This window comes from Dryobates pubescens, chromosome 24 (assembly GCF_014839835.1).
Source record: "Dryobates pubescens isolate bDryPub1 chromosome 24, bDryPub1.pri, whole genome shotgun sequence".
Classification (NCBI taxonomy): domain Eukaryota; kingdom Metazoa; phylum Chordata; class Aves; order Piciformes; family Picidae; genus Dryobates; species Dryobates pubescens.
The window spans coordinates 15,040,898-15,060,615 of record NC_071635.1 but is presented as its reverse complement, the minus strand read 5'-3'; the positions used below and the strand labels follow the sequence as shown (position 1 = coordinate 15,060,615).

The window sequence follows — 19,718 nt, the reverse complement described above, 5'->3', positions numbered from 1 at the left end:
CTCCCTCAGCCTCTCCTCACAGGGCTGTGCTCCAAACCCCTCCCCAGCTTTGTTGCCCTTCTCTGGACACCTTCCAGCACCTCCTTCCTAAACTGAGGAGCCCAGAACTGGACACAGGACTCAAGGTGTGGCTAACCAGTGCAGTGTACAGGGGGAGAATGACCTCCCTGCTCCTGCTGGCCACACTGTTCCTGATGCAGGTCAGAATGCCATTGGCCCTCTTGGCTGCCTGGACACACTGCAGGCTCATGTTCAGCCTACTATCAACCAGTACCCCCAGGTCCCTCTCTGCCTGGCTGCTCTCAGCCTCTCTGCCCCCAGCCTGTAGCACTGCCTGGGTTTGTTGTGGCCAATGTGTAGAACCTGGCACTTGGATGTGTTCAATCTCCTGCCCTTAGACTCTGTCCAGCCTGATGAGACAGATGAGGCTCTTCAGACCGCCCCTTACATATGGCACAAACTGTAGTTACAGACACAGAATTCCATTCTGTCCTGCCTCCAGTTTACACTTGGGTAAAACAGCCTGTGCTTTTGTGTCCTTCAAAAACTGCCTTCTGGTTGTGGAGCCTTGGGGCCACCTCTTCTACTCCCTCACCACCCTCATGGAGAAGAATTTCCTCCTCATGTCTAATCTAAATCCAGTTTCTTTCTGTTTGAAGCCATCACCCCTTGTCCTGTCATTCCATGGCTTCGTCTAAAGTTCCTCCCAGCTTTTCTATAGCCCACTCCAAACACCGTAAAGCTGCCCTGAAGTCTCCCTGGAGCCTTCTCTTCTCCAGGCTGAAAAATTCCAACTCTGTTTATAGCATTGTAATTAACTTGTGGACTGAATGAGGCAGATGCCCTTTTCCTGTGGGGATATGGATGTCAACACACCTATGCCTGTTCCTGTACATGTGTGTTTTAACAGGAGTATGTACCTGTACCTCTATAAATACAGTGGGTGTGTAGGTCTGTGGATGATGCCTGATGTTTGTGATACTTTCATCTGATGTTAATCATCATACTTCTATTAACTCTATTGATTAACAGTGCAGCCAGGAAGACAGGAGAAATGAGAAGAATGAGATGGCTGCCTTGCAGACACACATCCTAATGGGTGGGAGGTTGAACATGAGCTAGCAATGTGCTCTTGTGGCCAATAAGGCCAATGCCTCCTGGGGTGGATTAGAAGGGCTGTGGTTAGTAGGTTGAGAGAGGTTTTCCTTCCCCTCTACTCTGCCCTGGGGAGGCTGCGTCTGGAGTATTGCATCCAGTTCTGGGCCCCTCAGTTCAAGGACCTCAGGGAACTGCTTGAAATAGTCCAGTGCAGAGCCACAAAGATGATTGATTAAGGGAGTGGAACATCTTCCTTATAAGGACAGCCTAAGGGAGCTGAGGGCTGCTCAGCTTGGAGAGGAGGAGACTGAGGGGTGACCTCATTCATGTTTATAAATACATAAAGGGCGAGTGCCCAGAGGCTGGAGCCAGGCTCTGCTGGGTGATGCCCAATGCCAGCACAAGGGGCAGGGGTGGAGCTTGAGGCATAGGAAGTTCCATGGAAATAGGAGGACAATTTTTTTTTTCCCTGTGAAGGTGAGAGAACACTGGAACAGGCTGCCCAGGGGGCTTGTGGAGTCTCCCTCTGGAGATACTCAAAACCTGCCTGGGTGTGTTCCTGTGTGATCTGCTCTAGGTGACCCTGCTCTGGCAGGGGGGTTTGGACTGGCTGAGCTTTCAAGGTCCCCTCTGGCCCCTGGCATTCTGTGATTTTTCTGGATGTAAACATCTTGTACCAGTTCTCTCACCCAGCAGTGTACATTTCATTACTTGTGGGTGGAAGCTGTCTCTGTGTGCTTAGGACTGATTGCCTGGGAAGGTAAAGTTAAACAAGTGCTTGTAAGGATTGTCTGCCTCAGAAGCAAATCAATACATTTGCTGGGTAATTTTTGTGTAATCAAATTTAAAGTTCTTTGACTTTCAGCCTGGTCTCTGTCCTAAAGGCTGGATATAAGCTGATGTTCATTAATCTTCAAAGCTAAATATTTGAGGTGTTGGCAGTGCAGGCTTCAGTCGTGATGTTTGGATGCAGGCGATTGTGGACTGTGGGTATGTAAGGGTATGAAAACAATAATAGAGTAGCCTGCTACAGATACAAATGGAACTTTCTGCTTGGAGCAAATGTTGGTTTAGTGGTAGTTCTCTGCAGAATGAGATGGTTTTTTTAACCTCTTGAAACTCTGCTTGTAAAATCAGCTCTACATTTCCAAGTCGCCCGAATGAGATGCTACCCATTTATTCTTGTATCATAGAATCAACAAGGTTGGAAAAGACCTCAAAGATCATCAAGTCCCACCTGTCACCCAAGGTTATGATCCTGTTCAACTGGCTGTGCTCACTCTTTAGTTTTTCTTTCTTTGGGACTGGTGATAAATGGTTTTATTACTTTATTAGTAGCTTTCTCACAGCTGTTGGCCTGCTGATGTCACTTGATGCACGTTGAAAAAGCTATGTCATCTTTTAATTGCTCTCTTTTTCCTCACATCAAATCCAGCATCACCTGTCTGGCTTGCAGTGATAGAAGCTTAAGGATGATTAATTAACACAGTTGATGGTGATGTTTTAATACAGAGGCATTACTGTTCTTGCCTCAAGGCCAAAAAGAAAGGTTAGGGGCATATCGTCTGTGGGACAGTGGAGCAGGAAGAGTGACTCTGAATGCTCTATGAACTCAAGAGCTGTGAGGGAAGCAACAAAACTATCACCACATTCTTATTATTCTTTTATATATATATATAAAAATAATTTTACCCTCAGGTGATGCAAGGATCTCAACACTAACCTTTCAGACATCAGCAGCACAGGCAGACATTTCACAGGCCATCACTGCTTTCCTAAACCAGTAAATAAAGCTGTGTGTGGGAATGTCTGTGAGCTTTGAAGCACAAGTTTAGTGCTAAAATCACAGAGTCATAGAATGCTAGGGGTTGGAAGGGACCTCCAAACCCCCTGCAAAGCAGGACCATTTAGGGCAGATCACACAGGAGCACATCCAGGTGGGTTTTGAAGATCTCCAGAGAAGGATACTACTCTCTGGGCAGCCCATTCCTGGGCTCCATCACCCTCACAGTAAAAAAAGGTTTCTCATGTTGAGATGGAATTTCTTGTGACTGAGTTTACATCCATTGCTCCTCATCCTATCACTGAAAAGAGACTAGCTCCATCTTCCTGACAGCCCTCCTTCAGATATCTCAGCCTTCTCTTCTCCAGGCTAAAGGGTCTCTCAGTCTTTCCTTGTAAGAGAGATGCTCAAGCCCTTTAATCATCCTTGAGCCCTCCATGAAACTCTCTCCAGTAGTTCCCTGTGCCTCTTAGAATCATCATAGAATCAATAATGTTGGAAATCACCTCAAAGATCATAAAATCCAACCTGTCGCTCAAGACCTCAAGACTACTACACCAGGGCACCAAGTGCCACATCCAATCCCCTCTTGAACACCTCCAGGGATGGTGACTCCACCACCTCCCTGGGCAGCACATTCCAATGGCTAACAACTCTCTCTGTGAAGAACTTTCTCCTCATCTTGAGCCTAAACTTCTCTTGGTGCAGTTTGAGACTGTATCCTCTGGTGCTGGTTCTTGAGCTGTGGAGCCCAGAACTGTCCACTGTATTCCAGATGTAGTCTAATTTTTGTCTTGTGCTAACAAACTTCCCTGCCCTGCAGTTGTTCATGGGCACAGCTTGGTAATTAGGAGTGTTGCAGGGATTTGTCCCAACAGGCACTTTGCAAGCAAAGGACAAGTGGGTTTCCTAGGATAGATGCACGTTCCCATACCTGTTGCAGTGCTTGGAAACATTTCTGCACACACTTAAATAATTAGTTTTGAGAAAGCATGTCAAATACCACACTGGAGTCCAATGAATAAAACCTTCACAATGAATTCCAAATGTAAATCAGAGCCATGCCAGCAACTGCACATGCCTTGGTGTGAGAGCTGTGAGATGTGAGAATTGTGCCATTAATCTCTGTGCAGTGGGGCCTTTGAATTAGTCATCAGATTTATATTCTGCTAGCACATAAGGATCAACAGAAGGGGAGCTAATACTTTTTCTGAAATGCTTACAGACTGGAAAGACTCAAGGCTGGCAAAACCAGCAAGAGAAAAGGGCAGAATGAAAAGCAAACAACGATGTTGGATACCTCAGCGGTGATTCCTAAAGCACACAGCTCATCCTAAACCAAAGTTTGCCTGCCTTTATGTGGTTTTGGTTTGGATTGCAAGTCTCTTTAGTCCTTCTTTAGGATATCAGGTAGTGATAGGACTAGGGGGAATGGAATGAAGCTGGAGGTGGGGAGATTCAGACTGGACATGAGGAAGAAGTTCTTCACTGTGAGAGTGGTGAAGCCCTGGAATGGGTTGTCCAGGGAGGTGGTTGGGGCCCCATCCCTGGAGGTGTTTAAGCCCAGGCTGGATGAGGCTCTGGCCAGCCTGATGTAGTGTGGGATGTCCCTGCCCATGGCAGGGGGGTTGGAACTAGATGATCCTTGTGGTCCCTTCCAACCCTGACTGATTCTATGATTCCTAAAACAACCTGGGACATTTCAAAGAATCTGCCATAGTCTGAAAATTAATGAAGGATTTTGAAGTGTTCTCTCCTAATCCAGTTCTGCCTTGGTTATAATCAATGTTCAGCCTCTCTTGCTTTTCAATCAGAGCAGATGACACCAAGCTGGGGGCAGGTGTTGATCTGTTAGAGGGTGGGAGAGCTCTGTGGAGGGACCTCAATAGGCTGGACAGAGGGGCAGAGTCCAAGGGCAGGAGATTGAACACATCCAAGTGCCAGGTTCTGCACATTGGCCACAGCAATCCCAGGTAGTGATACAGGCTGGGGTCAGAGTGGCTGGAGAGCAGCCAGGCAGAGAGAGAGCTGAGGGTACTGGTTGATAGTATGCTGAACATGAGCCAGCCCAGGTGAACAAGAAGGCAAATAGCATCCTGGACTGCATCAGGAACAGTGTGGCCAGCAGGAGCAGAGAGGTCATTATCCACCTCTGCTCAGCACTGGTTAAGTCACACCTTGAGTCCTGTGTCCAGTTCTGGGCTCCTCAGTTTAGGAAAGATGTTGACTTGCTGGAAGGTGTCCAGAGAAGGGCAACAAAGCTGGGGAGGGGTTTGGAGCACAGTCCTGTGAGGAGAGGCTGAGGGAGCTGGGGTTGCTTAGCCTGGAGAAGAGGAGGCTCAGGGAGGACCTTCTTGCTGTCTACAACTCCCTGAAGGGAGGTTGTAGCCAGGAGGGGGTTGGTCTCTTCTCCCAGGCAACCAGCACCAGAACAAGAGGACACAGTCTCAGGCTGTGCCAGAGGAGGTTTAGGCTGGATGTTAGGAAGAAATTCTTCATAGAGAGAGTGATTGCCCATTGGAATGTGCTGCCCAGGGAGGTGTTGGAGTCACCATCACCGGAGGTGTTTAGGAGGAGACTGGATGGGGTGCTTGGTGCCATGGTTGAGTTGATTAGATGGTGTTGGGTGATGGGTTGGACATGATCTTGAAGGTCTCTTCCAACCTGGTTTAGTCTATTCTAACTCCTGCCCCCAGCTTGGTGTCATCTTAGTAGGCCCTGTTTAAGCCATGGCTGGAAATTGTTGATTTTTGTGTTTTGAATTGTTTATGGCAAGTGTTTTTTCAATTAAAAACTGCTGTATAAATAATTGAAACTCAGCATACATCCATGAGGATCTATGTAGAGGAAATCTGCACTTTTAATCAGAACTTGCCCAACTGGTTTGCCTTCAGGCACAACTCATTTATATTCAGATTTAAAAAAAAAAAAAGAGAGAGGGAATGTTAATATGGCAAAATAAAGTACTAAAAAGGTTTAAAAAGCCCAAAGTTTAAGTTGCCTATCAAATTTCATATGTTTTTCTCTGTGAATTTTATGCCTTTAATTGCCTAAACCCAGGGTGCCTTTTGCTAGCACATTCTTAGAATAGAATTAACCAGGTTGGAAAAGACCTTTGAGATCATTGAGTCCAAACTCTCATCCAACACCATCTAATCAACTAAACCATGGCACCAAGCACCCCATCCAGGCTCTTCCTAAACACCTCCAGTGATGGTGACTCCACCACCTCCCTGGGCAGCACATTCCAATGGCCAATCACTCTTTCTGCGAAGAACTTCTTCCTAACCTCCAGCCTAAACCTCCCCTGATGCAGCTTGAGACTGTGTCCTCTTGTTCTGGTGCTGGTTGCCTGGGAGAAGAGACCAACCCCCACCTGGTTACAACCTCCCTTCAGGTAGTTGTAGACAGCAATTCCTAAGCATAGCCAGAATAATATTCACCTGTGAGAGGCATGGACCACATGCATCTGTTGCATTGAGATAACTTTGTCTGTGGTGCAGGTCTGCCAAGCACCCTTCCAGCACGATGGGATTTTGCACTATAGACCTCAGAAGGGCTGCTTTACAACCTGATGGCAAAATCAGAAGCAACAGGCAAATAAAGCACGGGGACAGCACTTGTGCAGGGCTGTAAGTTCCTTCCTTCCTTCCTACCTGTGGAGAGCAGAAGTGTTACTGATGGCAGCATTGATGCATTTGAGCTATCTAGCCTCATTACTCACTGCTATGCTCCCACCACGAAGTGTATAAACCATTATCTAGAGGTCTTCTTACTGTTGTGTTCACACTGGTCCAACCTAAAATGGATTATTGATTTTCATCATAGCAGCTGAAGCTAACTCTTCCTTGTTCTTCTGCACTTACACCATTTCACAAAGCAGTTATAGTCACTTTTTTTTTTCCCCCTGGTTGCTGAAGAACTGAAAACCTGGCTGGGAAAAAGTTGACTGCAGAGTATCATTTGAAACATTTAAGCATCTAATTGCTAGGAGATGAAGTCTTCGGAGACAAGGCTTCTCTCTGTCAGTCACTGGCAGGCAGAAGCAGCCACAAATCCAGATGGGTTCTTGGGAAGGACAGATTTGAAAAGGTTTATTAAATAATTGACCTCCTCCTCATGCAGGTTCAGACTGTAGCTCCCAGATAAGTGATGACACCTTCTCACAGGGTTGGTGCTGGTTGTTGCAGGGGGATATGGAGGGGCTGGAATGTGTCCAGAGAAGGGCCACGAGGATGAGCAGAGGGCTGGAGCACCTCTTCTCTGAGGACAGACTGAAGGAGTTGGGGCTGTTTAGTCTGGAGTAAAGAAGGCTCTGAGGTGACCTAATTGTGGCCTTCCAGTATCTGAAGGGGGCTACAAGAAGGCTGGGGAGGGACTGCTCAGGATCTCAGGTAGTGATAGATCTAGGGGGAATGGAATGAAGCTGGAGAAGAAGTTCTTCCCCATGAGAGTGGTGAAGCCCTGGAATGGGTTGTCCAGGGAGGTGGTTGGGGCCCCAGCCCTGGAGGTGTTTAAGCCCAGGCTGGATGAGGCTCTGGCCAGCCTGATCTAGTGTGGGGTGTCCCTGCCCATGGCAGGGGGCTTGGAACAAGATGATCCCTGTGGTCCCTTCCAACCCTGACTGATACTATGATACTATGAATTAGCAGGTACTGTAGTGAATTGATGTTACAGGACTTAGGTGTTTACAGTCTAAGTAAGTGTAGCCTTGAAGCCTAAAAAAACTTCTGAACATGCAACACAAAAGCAAAAAGGGCCTGTTGAGCTCATAAGTATCTCTGTAGAGTTGTTATTCTTCTATTTAGGAGGTGCTAGTAGGCAATGAAGATGTTTTGAGTAAGAACTCAGGCAGAATACTGTGGGGTTCTTATTTTCACTTCCGGAAAAGATACTGTGACAAGGAAAAACCTTTGGTTTTTCTTCAGTTGATTTAAACCAAGACTTATTATTAAGCACAGAGAGATAATAACATTCTTTACACTAGGAAGAAGTAAGCAGGCTTGATAAAAGCCTCCTTCATCCCTTTACCATCACTGCCGCTTTCCAAGCTTAATTGTTCATGTGGAAAATGTTTTGGGTCTGATATAACACCTAGGGACAGGGCTACAGTCTTGCTTTCTAATGAGAAGCTCTTCAGAAATACTCACAGCAGTGCATAAGAGCTATTTCTAAACGTTGTAATTGGTGTTTTCCTTAAAAGCTTTGACTTAATGCAGAAGGAAAATAATCATAGAATCAACCAGGTTGGAAAAGACCTCAGAGATCATCAAGTCCAACCTATTACCTAATATCTCCTGGCAACTAAGCCATGGCTCCAAGTGCCACATCCAAGCCTTGTTTTGAACACCTCCAGGGATGGGGGCTCCACCACCTCCCTGGGCAGCTCATTCCAATGCCCAGTTACTCTTTCTGGGAAGAACTTTCTCCTCACCTCGAGCCTAAACTTCCCCTGGTACAGCTTGACACTATGTCCTCATGTTCTGTTGCTGCTTCCTTGGGAGAAGAGACCAGCCCCCACCTCCCTACAACCTCCTTTCAGGTAGTTGCAGAGAACAATAAGGTCTTCTCTGAGCCTCCTCTTCTCCAGGCTAAGCAACCCCAGCTCCTTCAGCCTCTCCTCACAGGGCTGTGCTCGAGACCTCTCCCCAGCCTCACTGCCCTTCTCTGGACAATGTCCTCCCTAAATTGAATAGCTCAGAACTGAACACAATACTCAAGGTCCTGTACATTAGTTCCCATTCTTGGGTATTTCTTGACTGCAAAGTTAACTTTCAAACAGATCACAAAATCACTGAGCAAGTGTTGCTGTTGCTTCACCTGTCCTCTGGAAGCCATTGTAGCAGAAGTATTTTAGAGGTGTTCTTTGTCCATTCAATGTGCAGCACTTGAGGGAAATGTTTGTGTACACACTCCTGTAAGAATCCTGTTCATGTGGTTTTTTTGGTCTGGAATGTTACTGTGTTTCCTTTATGGGGACCTTCATAGGACTGTGACATTTAATGAAGAGATCTCTTTAAAGTATTGATAGCCATGAGTAAATTATACTATGTTTGATCTGTGTTAAAGATTCAAAGTCCAAGGTCTTTGAATAGAACTTAGAATAAAAATGTAATTAGGTTACATCCCTAAAGTCTGATATATCTTTAAACAAGACTGCAAATGAAACTTTATTAAAGCTTCAAATGAATTATTTCTTTGCTTTTTTAAATTCTTCTTCCTCCCTCTCTTCTTTTTCCCCCCCTCTCCCTTCTCTTTCATGTCTATTACTGACATTGCTGCTTGTATTTTTACCTGTCTTTTCCAGAGTATTTTAATTATTTACTGCTTAATGAGTAGTACTGAGCTAAAGCTCCATTCAAAGCTGCCTGCTCACTAACTGGTTTTAATTTTATTATTTTTAATGTTGTTTATCCCCTCTTGCTTCAAAAACTTGCAAGGAAGGTCTTGGACTGCTGCAGCCAAACCAGCAGTTGTCACAGGAACACAGGATGTTAGGGGTTGGAAGGGACCTTCAGAGCTTGAGTCCAATCCCCCTGCCAGAACAGGACCATAGAATCTAGCATGGGGCATAGAAGAACACATCCAGATGGGGCTTGAAAGTCTCCAGAGAAGGAGTACTCCACAACCTCTCTGGGCAGCCTGTTCCAATGTTCTGTGAGCCTCTCAGTGAAGAAGTTCCTCCTCATGTTGAGGTGGTACCTCCTGTGCTGTGGTTTATATCCATTGTGCCTTGTCCTATCACAGAATCACCAAGGTTGGAAGACACCTCAAAGATCATCAAGTCCAACCCATCACCACAGACCTCATGGCGAAACCATGGCACCAAGTGCCACGTCCAGTCCCTTCTTGAACACCTCCAGGGATGGTGACTCCACCACCTCCCTGGGCAGCACATTCCAATAGCCAATCACTCTTTCTATGGAGAACTTCTTCCTAACATCCAGCCTAAACATCCCCTGGTGCAGCTTGAGACTGTGTCCTCTTGTTGTGGTGCTGGTTGCCTGGGAGAAGAGACCAACCCCCTCCTGGCCACAACCACCCTTCAGGCAGTTGTGGACAGCAATAAGGTCTCCAGGGTGCAACTGAGCAGAGCCTGTCCCCTCCCTCTTGAACCCCAGCCCTCAGATACTTATAAACAAACTTTCCTGGAGGCAGCATTTCCTTGTAGTAATTGATAAAGGAAGTAGTTTTTCCAGAGGTGCCTTGTCAGAGAGGCTGAGAGCTGAGGGGGTTGAGTGTGCTCAGACATCAACAGCCTGTAGAAGTCCTAGGTAAATCCAACGTTGTGAAGCTATGAATAAGAATGTACCTTACTCTCTTCAGAACAATTCAAGTTGGATGGGACCTCAGCAGGTCATTAGTCCAACCTGCTACTCAAAGCGTGGCTCTGAAGTAGATTATCCACACAGCAGCACAGCTCTAGCGCTGGAGCATTGCATCTGATACTGAACTTAATGTTGGGAGCTGGCAAAAGTAAGGGGAACAGGGTAGAATCTGAATCAAATGTAATCACTGTTAAAATTATTTAAACCAAGGCAAGCTTTTGACATGAGTTGGCAAAAAAAATGTGATTTAGCAAAACTAATCTGCTTCAGTGTCACTTTCTCTATTTGAAAGATAATGATCATATTATTCTTTCAGATTAAATAGTAATATAACTTATATTCAGTTGGCTCTATTGAGCTAAAAAAGCCCTCCAGTCCTGCAAAACAGAACTGCAGAGTGTGTGCCATGCTTCACTATTCACTAATACCTCATGGGGGTATTAGCCTAAGGACACCCAAATGTTGGTGAAACCTGAAGTGTGAGCATCCCACTCTGTGAGCTTGCTACTGCTCTCCTCCAGAGCCTGGAGCCTTACATTGTGAGCTTCCTGAATGCATTTTGCTGCTTAGGTAGGCTTTGCATATAGAAAGCACTGTGATGCTTTACAAGCATGAAAGAGGAAGGCCTGAAAGGAGGTTGTAGGGAGGTGAGGGTTGGTCTCTTCTCCTAGGCAACCAGTGGGAGAACAAGAGGACGCAGCCTAAAGCTGCACCAGGGGAAGTTTGAGGTGAGGAGAAAGTTCTTCACTGAAAGAGTACTGTGTCCAGTTTTGAGCTCCTCTATTTAAGGACATTGTCCAGAGAAGGGAAATGAGGTTGGGGAGAGGTCTCGAGCAAAGCCCTGTGAGGAGAGGCTGAGGGAGCTGGGGTTGCTTAGCCTGGAGAAAAGGAGGCTCAGAGGAGACCTTATTGCTCTTTACAACTACCTAAAGGGAGGTTGTAGCTGGGAGGGGGAATTGGTCACTTCTCCCAGGCACCCAGCACCAGAGCAAGAGGACACAGTCTCAAGCTGCACCAGGGGAAGTTTAGGCTGGAGGTGAGGAGAAAGTTCTTCACTGAAAGAGTATTTAGCCACTGGAATGAGCTGCCCAGGGAGGTGGTGGAGTCCCCATCCCTGGAGGTGTTCAAAAAAGGATTGGAGGTGGCACTTGGAACCATGGTTTAGTTGTCAGGGAGGTGTTAGATAATAGGTTGGACTTGATGATCTCTGAGGTCTTTTCCAACCTGGTTGATTCTAGGATTCTATGAAGGTTACCACGAAGCAAGAATCCCCTTCTCTTTAAAAGAGGTATGTTGTCATTCAGCTGGTGTTCAGTGTTTGCCATGTTCTCTAGATTAAAACTGGCATGTATCAAAAAGTGTTTGTCTGTATACAACCAAACAAATCAGAAGGCATCTGACAATGTCACTCTCACAAGATACCTTAATCTAACAAGGCAGAAGGCTTTTAATTGTAAATCAAGACTTTCAGTGTTGGCTCATTTGAATGTGAGGACAAACAAGTTAGTGGGATTTTCATGCAGGACCTCTTCAGCTGTCAGGAATTTGCTTGCTGGACACTGATCTTGGAAGGTTACATTTTTCTTCATTTTATTCTTATTCTACTTTGCATTTGGGCAAAATGCTGCTAAGCATTTCCAATTAGTGTTGCAAAGCCTTCAGAGATTCTAGATTGCACCTCAGACCTAAACTTCTTTAGAAATGCCTGAAATATGAACCTTTCTTTCCACATTTAAGCCTAAAGCAAGGGAAAGATTGGTGATATAATGTAGTCCAGATATCAAAACAGTGATTACAGGAATCTTTCTAATTTCTAGAGTTAAGGGTTGCACTTAGTACCAAATCACTCTTCGATTTATTGTTGTCCTTAGAATCATAGAGTAGAATCATAGAATCAACAAGGTTGAAAAGACCTCAAAGATCATCAAGTCCAACCTGTCACCACAGACCTCATGCCTACTAGACCATGGCACCAAGTGCCACGTCCAGTCCCCTCTTGAACACCTCCAGGGATGGGGACTCCACCACCTCCCTGGGCAGCACATTCCAATGGCTAACAACTCTCCCAGTGAAGAACTCACTGCGAGTCTAAACTTCCCCTGGTGCAGCTTGAGACTGTGTCCTCTTGTTCTGGTGCTGGTTACCTGGGAGGAGAGACCAACCCCCTCTTGGCTACAACCACCCTTCAGGTAGATGCAGAGAGCAATAAGGTCTCCCCTGAGCCTCCTGTTCTCCAGGCTAAACAATCCCAGCTTCCTCAGCCTCTCCTTGTAGGGCTTGTGCTCGAGTCCGAGGGACTTCTGCACAACTGATTTGATCTCAGGAGTCCAAGATGATTCAGCCACTTACTGAATGAAACCCCTTGTTTTGTGATTCTTATGAGCTTTTTTCCTTCTGTCTCCCAACACATCTTTGTTAAAGACCTACAGGTGTTAGAGACCATATACACTTACCTGTAGGTATTGTCCCGTACTGGAAACTGGGACAGATTCTTAACTGTTTCATCATGAAACTGTTAATAATTATTGTACCTGAAAGTAGGAAGCTGAAAGTAATAGAAGTAGTTCAAGCAGTTAAGCTGATATGAAAGCCTATATAATTTCAAAATAGTAATAACCTTTCCCTTTTTTTTTTCCTCCCTTTTGCTACCATTAACTATTGCTCCAAGCAGATTGGATGTTGGTGCTGTACAGTGAAATAACTGATTGCAAACGAGGTCCTAGTTCCAGATTAAAATAGAATATGCATAAAGCTTTATTGTTCCTTTAGACTGCTGTTCTGAGATTAAGTGGGATATTTTTTTGAAGTCCTCCACAACTGCTTACACTTTAGAATTAGACCCAATTCCTCCTCCAGTGCTGCAGACAGTGGGGGATGAGTGGTTAGAGAGTAGCCTGGCTAAGAGGGACCTGGGAGTGCTGGATGACAGCAGCTGAGCATGAGCCAGCAGTGTGCCCAGGGGGCACAGAAGGCCAATGGCATCCTGGCTTGTATCAGGAATAGTGTGGCTGGCAGGACTAGGGATGGAATTCTGCCCCTGTGCACAGCAGTGGTGAGTGCTCGCCTCGAGTACTGTGTGCAGTTCTGGAGCTCTCACTTCAGGATGGATCTTGAGATGGTGGAGCAGGTCCAGAGGAGAGCAATGAAACTGGGGAGGGGGCTGGAGGGAAAGTCATATGAGGAAAGGCTGAGGGAGCTGGGGGTGTTCAGCCTGGAGAAGAGGAGGCTTAAAGGGGACCTTATCACTCTCTGCAGCTACCTAAAAGGAAGTTGTAGTCAGGTGGGGGTCAGGCACTTCTCCCAGGCAACTTGACATGAGCGGAGGGCATGGCATGAAGCTGCACCAGGGGAGGTTTAGGCTGGATATTAGGAAGTGATTCCTCATAGAAAGGGTTTAGGTTGGATATTAGGAATGGAATAGAATAGAATTAACCAGGTTGGAAAAGAACTTTGAGATCCAACCAACACCATCTAATCAACTAAACCATGGCACTAAGCACCCCATCCAGTCTCTTCCTAAACACTCCCAGTGATGGTGACTCCACCACCTCCCTGGGCAGCACATTCCAATGGCCAATCTCTCTTTCTGTGAAGAACTTCTTTCGAACATCCAGCCTAAACCTCCCCTGGTGCAGCTTGAGACTGTGTCCTCTTGTTCTGGTGCTGGTTGCCTGGGAGAAGAGCCCAACCCCCACCTGGCTACAACCTCCCTTCAGGTAGTTGTAGACAGCAATAAGGTCTACCCTGAGCTTCCTCTTCTCCAGGCTAAGCAACCCCAGCTCCCTCAGCCTCTCCTCATAGGGCTTGTGCTCCAAACCCCCCACACTTCCTCATAGAAAGGGTTTAGGTTGGATATTAGGAAGCACTTCCTCACAGAAAGGCTGAGTAGGCAGTGGGATGGACTGCCTAGGGAGGTGGTGGAGTCACCATCGCTGGAGGTCTTTAAGAAAAGTTTGGATGTGGCACTTGGTGGCACATTTTAGCTGATGTGGTGGTGTTAGGTCATAGGCTGGACTTGATGATCTCTGGGGACTTTTCCAGCCTCAGTGATTCTGTAAAGGTCCCTAATAGCCCTATCACTTCTGGTGCAGTTGTTTCCATGCCACGATTTTCATTGCTAGCCGTATGAGCCGATAGAAAAGGTGCTCTCAGTACTGCTGAGGCACGGAGCTCAAACAGGTCACTTCCCTGCATTTTGCAGCTTGTGACATTTTCAATTACCTGTAACACTACTGGAAGCAATCTGTGGGCCTAATTAACACCTCACCTAATTAATGTCAGGCCTGCACGTGGAGGATTCCGGTGAGTTTTTGCACTGCCTTCATGCATTAAACGCCGCGTTACCCACGTTTTGCCACCCTGTAAATTCCAGTATTGAAAGCCCCAGATTGGTGTGCTGTTCTCTTAAGTGGGAGCAACTTTCTCGTTTGGTGTTTGGGTTGGGCGTGCTGGCTGGGTTTTGTTTTCCTCCTCCCAAGTAATCAATGCACTGCTGAACGAGTTCATTTTAATGCACTCAATCATGCCTCTAATGTTTGTAGCTTACGGGCGCAAGCATCAGTAATGCAGGGATGTTATATGGCTGGAGTTTGGGCCATTTCATGAAATATTCATGGCATCAAAAATGTGCATCAAAATAGCGGCTGGGAGAATTACATTTATGTGCCTGCTTTTATGGCAGCTTCACATTTAAACCCATTTGTGTTAATATCTAGTCAATCTTTCTACTTAAAAAAAAAAAAAGGAGGGGGGTGGAGGGAGGGAGGTAGGGGCTGGGAGGGAGGGGGGAGTAAAATAGTGGTCTCCCTATATATATATCTATCTATATCTCCCCTTTTAGTTTGATCTCTGTTTTGATCTAACAAATGGGTATTTTTGGAGCGGGTTTTAAGGAGGGGAATTGTAAAGGGAGTTTGAGGTGATGGGAAAACGTTTCTCTTCAGCGTTTAGCAAAAGCACGCCGAGTTCTTTGGCTTGAATGAAGAGATTTGTATTTCTTTTATTTCTTTTGGCTTCTAAGAGACTCAGGGAAAAAAAAAAAAAGTGTAGCATGCACGTGGAGCTGCTCTGGGAAAAAAAATAAAACATCAGAGCCATTCCTAGAATTTGATGCTGTTAGGGGCAAGGGTGATGTCTTGTGTTCAGCCAATTGTTTAAAACCCATTCTTTGCTCCCCAGTATTCTGTCGTGGCCATGTTTACCTCCCATATTTAAGAGGGAACTAGGCTAGCCTGGAGAAGAGGAGGCTCAGAGGAGACCTTGTTGCTCTCTACAACTACCTGAAGGGTGGTTGTAGCCAGGAGGGGGTTGGTCTCTTCTCCTAGGCAAGCAGCACCAGAACAAGAGGACACAGTGTCAGGGGAAGTTTAGACTCAAAGTGAGGAGAAAGTTCTTCACTGAGCGAGGCATTCGTCATTTGAATGGGCTGCCCAGGGAGGTGGTGGAGTCACTGTCCCTGGAGGTGTTCAAGAGGAGATTGGATGTGGCACTTGGTGCCATGGTCTAGTCATGAGGTCTACCGAGACAGATTGGACTCGATGATTCTTGGGGTCTCTTCCAACCTTAGTTATACTGTGATACTGAGGTTGTAGCCAGGAGGGGGTTGGTCTCTTCTCCCAAGCAACCAGCACCAGAACAGGAGGGCACAGTCTCAAGGTGTGCCAGGGGAAGTTAAGGCTGGAGGTGAGGAGGAAGTTCTTCACTGAGAGAGTTGTTAGGCATTGGAATGTGCTGCCCAGGGAGGTGGTGGAGTCACCATCCCCGGAGGTGTTCAAGAGGGGATTTGATGTGGCACTTGGTGCTGTGGTTTAGTCATGAGTTCAGTAGTGACAGGTTGGACTTGATGATCTTTGAGGTCTCTTCCAACCTTGGTGATTCTGTGATTTCTTTTGTCATGCCCTGAGCTATGCTAAATCATGTTTTAGTAGTGGTAGTAGATCTGTAGTAAGAGTTATGTTGCTGGGTTTTCATGCCTTCTGTAAACAGGGAGGAGAGTTTGGAGGTTCTCAAATGCCAGTCATACACACTGAGCTAATTTCTGCGTGGCACTGGGCAAAGAAAAGCACACTTGTTCTTAGTGTTGCCAGCTAAAAGTAGCTGGGTTGCTTTGTGTAACAATTTGCAAACAGGCTTTCCAAATACAGATCTTTCTAGAAACATCTTTTGGCTTTTTCTCTCTGAGTTCTGAGAGGTATTAAAAATACATTCCTGCAAACTGTTCTAAGTGATTTTCCTACTTCTCCTTGTATTTTTTTTCTTCCATTTTGTTTGTTTGGGGTAGGTGGTTTGGTTTGTTTTCTTCCCTGTTTTGTCTTCCAGTCATTTAAAACTCTACCTTGTCACTGCTCAGGTGAGGTTAAAATTACTCCCAGGAATGTTCTCTCATTGGCTTATTACTTTCTTCTGAGGCTTTTAAAGATTATTCAGTTGGCCTCTACAGATGTCTGTGCCTAACAGCTGAAGCAGTTCAGTGTTTAAAAATTGGAATGCCCTGGCCAGATCAATTCCCACTGAACCAGCTGGTGACAGTGAATAAACTTGCCACTCCCCTGGAAACATTATTCTTCCACGACGTCTGAGGTTCACACCAACGTTATGGATTAAAGAAATAGGCTGAGATGTTGCTTGCCAATGAGAACAAGGGATTGCAGATTGTTTGGATGGAGCAGTGAATTCCAAATTCTAAAATATTTTATCTTCCATGCACATGAGAGGTCTCCAAGCCGAGGGCAGGAGTTGATCTGCTGGAGGGTAGAGAGGCTCTGCAGAGGGACCTCGACAGGCTGGGCAGATGGGCGGAATCCAACGGTATGAGATTGAACACATCCAAGTGCCAGGTCCTGCACACTGGCCACAGCAACCCCATGCAGTGCTACAGGCTGGGGTCAGAGTGGCTGAGAGCAGCCAGGCAGAGAGGGACCCGAGGATACTGGTCAATGGTAGGCTGAATACGAGCCAGCAGTGTGCCCAGGCGGCAAAGAGGGCCAGTGGCATCCTGACCTGCATCAGGAACAGTGTGGCCAGCAGGAACAGGGAAGTCATTGTGCCCCTGTACACTGCACTGGTTGGGCCACACCTTGAGTCCTGTGTCCAGTTCTGGGCTCCTCAGTTTAGGAAAGAGGTTGACTTGCTGGAAGGTGTCCAGAGAAGGGCAACAAAGCTGGGGAGGGGTTTGGAGCACAGCCCTGTGAGGAGAGGCTGAGGGAGCTGGGGTTGCTTAGCCTGGAGAAGAGGAGGCTCAGGGGAGACCTTCTTGCTGTCTACAACTCCCTGAAGGGAGGTTGCAGCCAGGTGGGGGCTGGTCTCTTCTCCCAGGCAATCAGCACCAGAACAAGAGGACACAGTCTCAAGCTGCACCAGGGGAGGTTCAGACTGGATGTAAGGAAGAAATTCTACCCAGAGAGAGTGATTGCCCATTGGAATAGGCTGCCCTGGGAGGTGGTGGAGTCACCATCATTGGAGGTGTTTAGGAGGAGACTTGATAGGGTACTTGGTGCCATGGTTTAGTTGATTAGGTGGTGTTGGATGATGGGTTGGATGCGATGATCTTGAAGGTCTCTTCCAACCTGGTTTATTCTATTCTATCCTGTTCTATCCTAATCTAATCTGTTCTGTTCCAAGTATCTGGTTGAGTTGATGGAGCCTTCAGTAAGCAATTCCTAGCCAGGCAAGAGATTTCAGGTCAGGAATTCCATCTCTCCCTCATTTTGTGAAACTTGCAAGTTTTGTTGCTTGGTTGGTTGAGGGTGTCTGGGTTTGTTGTTTTGAGGTGGGTTGCTTGGTTTGTTTTTCTTTCTTTGTGGCTTTTTGCTCAGCATATTTTTGGTATTTTTGTGAATAGATTAATTTACTCCTTTTTTTTTCACATCACAATCTTTCTTGGTAGCTCAATGAAGTCAAATGTGCTTTAGTTCCATTTGAATACTGCCAGAAAAAGCTTTTGTATTTTGAAGCTCAATGTAGATGGATTGTCACTAAAGAGGTTTCACTGAGCTCTGGCCAAACAAAAAGATGTCAGGTCACAGCTCTCATGGTTAGGTCAACTCTTAAGAACTATGGGGTATGTGGAATATATGAGCTCAATTTCTGCTCTGACAGAAGCTCTCTCAAGGGAATACTTGCAAGTGAGGAGGCATGGGTAAGAATTATCATAGCTGATAGTTCTAACAATCTAAACAACAGTTCTGAAGGTTGCACAGGTTATTCACTTAAATGATGTCTCATGAAGAGATTGTGTTATAGAGTCTTGGAAAGAACTCAGGTGCAGTGTTCAGTTTCGTTATGTATCCAGGTGATACTCTTCACTTGGTTGCTTCTTCCCTTCCTTTCTCATTTTTGAGTTACATAAGAATCAGACTCTGTTATTCTAAGGCATCTATTACACAGAACCACAGAATGCTGGGGGCTGGAAGAGACCTTGAAAACTCAGCCACTCCAACCCCACTGCCACAGCAGGATCACCCAGAGCAGATCACAAAGGAACACATCCAGGCAGGTTTTGAGTATCTCCAGAGAGGGAGACTCCACAGCTCTCCCTGGGTAGCCTGTTGCAGTGTTCTGTCACCCTCACAGGGGAAAAAAATTCTCCTCATGTTTCCCATGCCTCAACTTCCACCATTGCCCCTTGTGCTGTCATTGGGCACTACTGAGCAGAGACTGGATCCATCCTCTCAGCACTCAACCATTATGTATTTATAAACATAATTAAGGTCACCTTCAGTCTCCTCCAAGCTAAAGAGCCCCAGCTCCTTCAGTCTGTCCTCATAAGGAAAATGTCCCACTCCCTTAATCAATCTTCTCTGTGGTTCTGCACTGGACTCTTTCAAGAAGTTCCCTGAGGTCCTTCTGGAACTGAGGGGCCTGGAACTGGACACAATATTCCAGATGCAGCCTCACCAGTGCAGAGTAGAGGGATGGAGGACCTCTATACATGTAGTGAAATTAAATCACTTAAATGTATGGCAATATTCTTTCAAAAGGACAATCATTTGATCAATAAACTTTGAGGAGCACTCCAAGGATAAGTCTGTATTTGCCTTTGAGTGACCCAGTGGGTGAAATGCTACATCTAGCCATTAATTTAGAAGTTCAACTCAGCTTTCAATCATTTGCCTCTTCATCTAATGCCTTAAATCTGCATTTAGCAACTTGGATAGCTAGGATTCTGTTGGCTTCTGAGTTGGTCTTATATAAGGAAGTTAGCTGGAAGTCAGGCAGAAACCCAAATTCAAACTGGGAGCCTCTTTAGAATGGGCAAGAGTTTTCATCTAGGTTTAGGTTTCCTGATGCCTGTGCTGCCAGTGAATCCTTAAACAGCTTGTACTAGCCATGAGAATTTCACTTTGCATTTCTGTTTGCTCAGTCTGATGTCAAGTATGTGATATTTTTGAAGGACTATACAGAGCTTTCTCTGCATACAGGCTCTGGCAGCTAATCTGCTAACAAGATTGTTTTCATTTCTTTTTCTTCCCCCTAACATTTTGGCCAATGTCTCAAATAGAGTAGAGTAG

The 19,718-nt window shown here is 46.0% G+C and overlaps 1 protein-coding gene across 1 annotated transcript in view; it reads left to right on the top strand.

Annotated features, from left to right (window-relative positions):
• TTC29 (tetratricopeptide repeat domain 29) overlaps positions 1 to 19,718 on the top strand; it is a 95,705-nt gene that overhangs the window by 38,156 nt on the left and 37,831 nt on the right. The gene's annotated exons all lie outside the window — the stretch shown is intronic.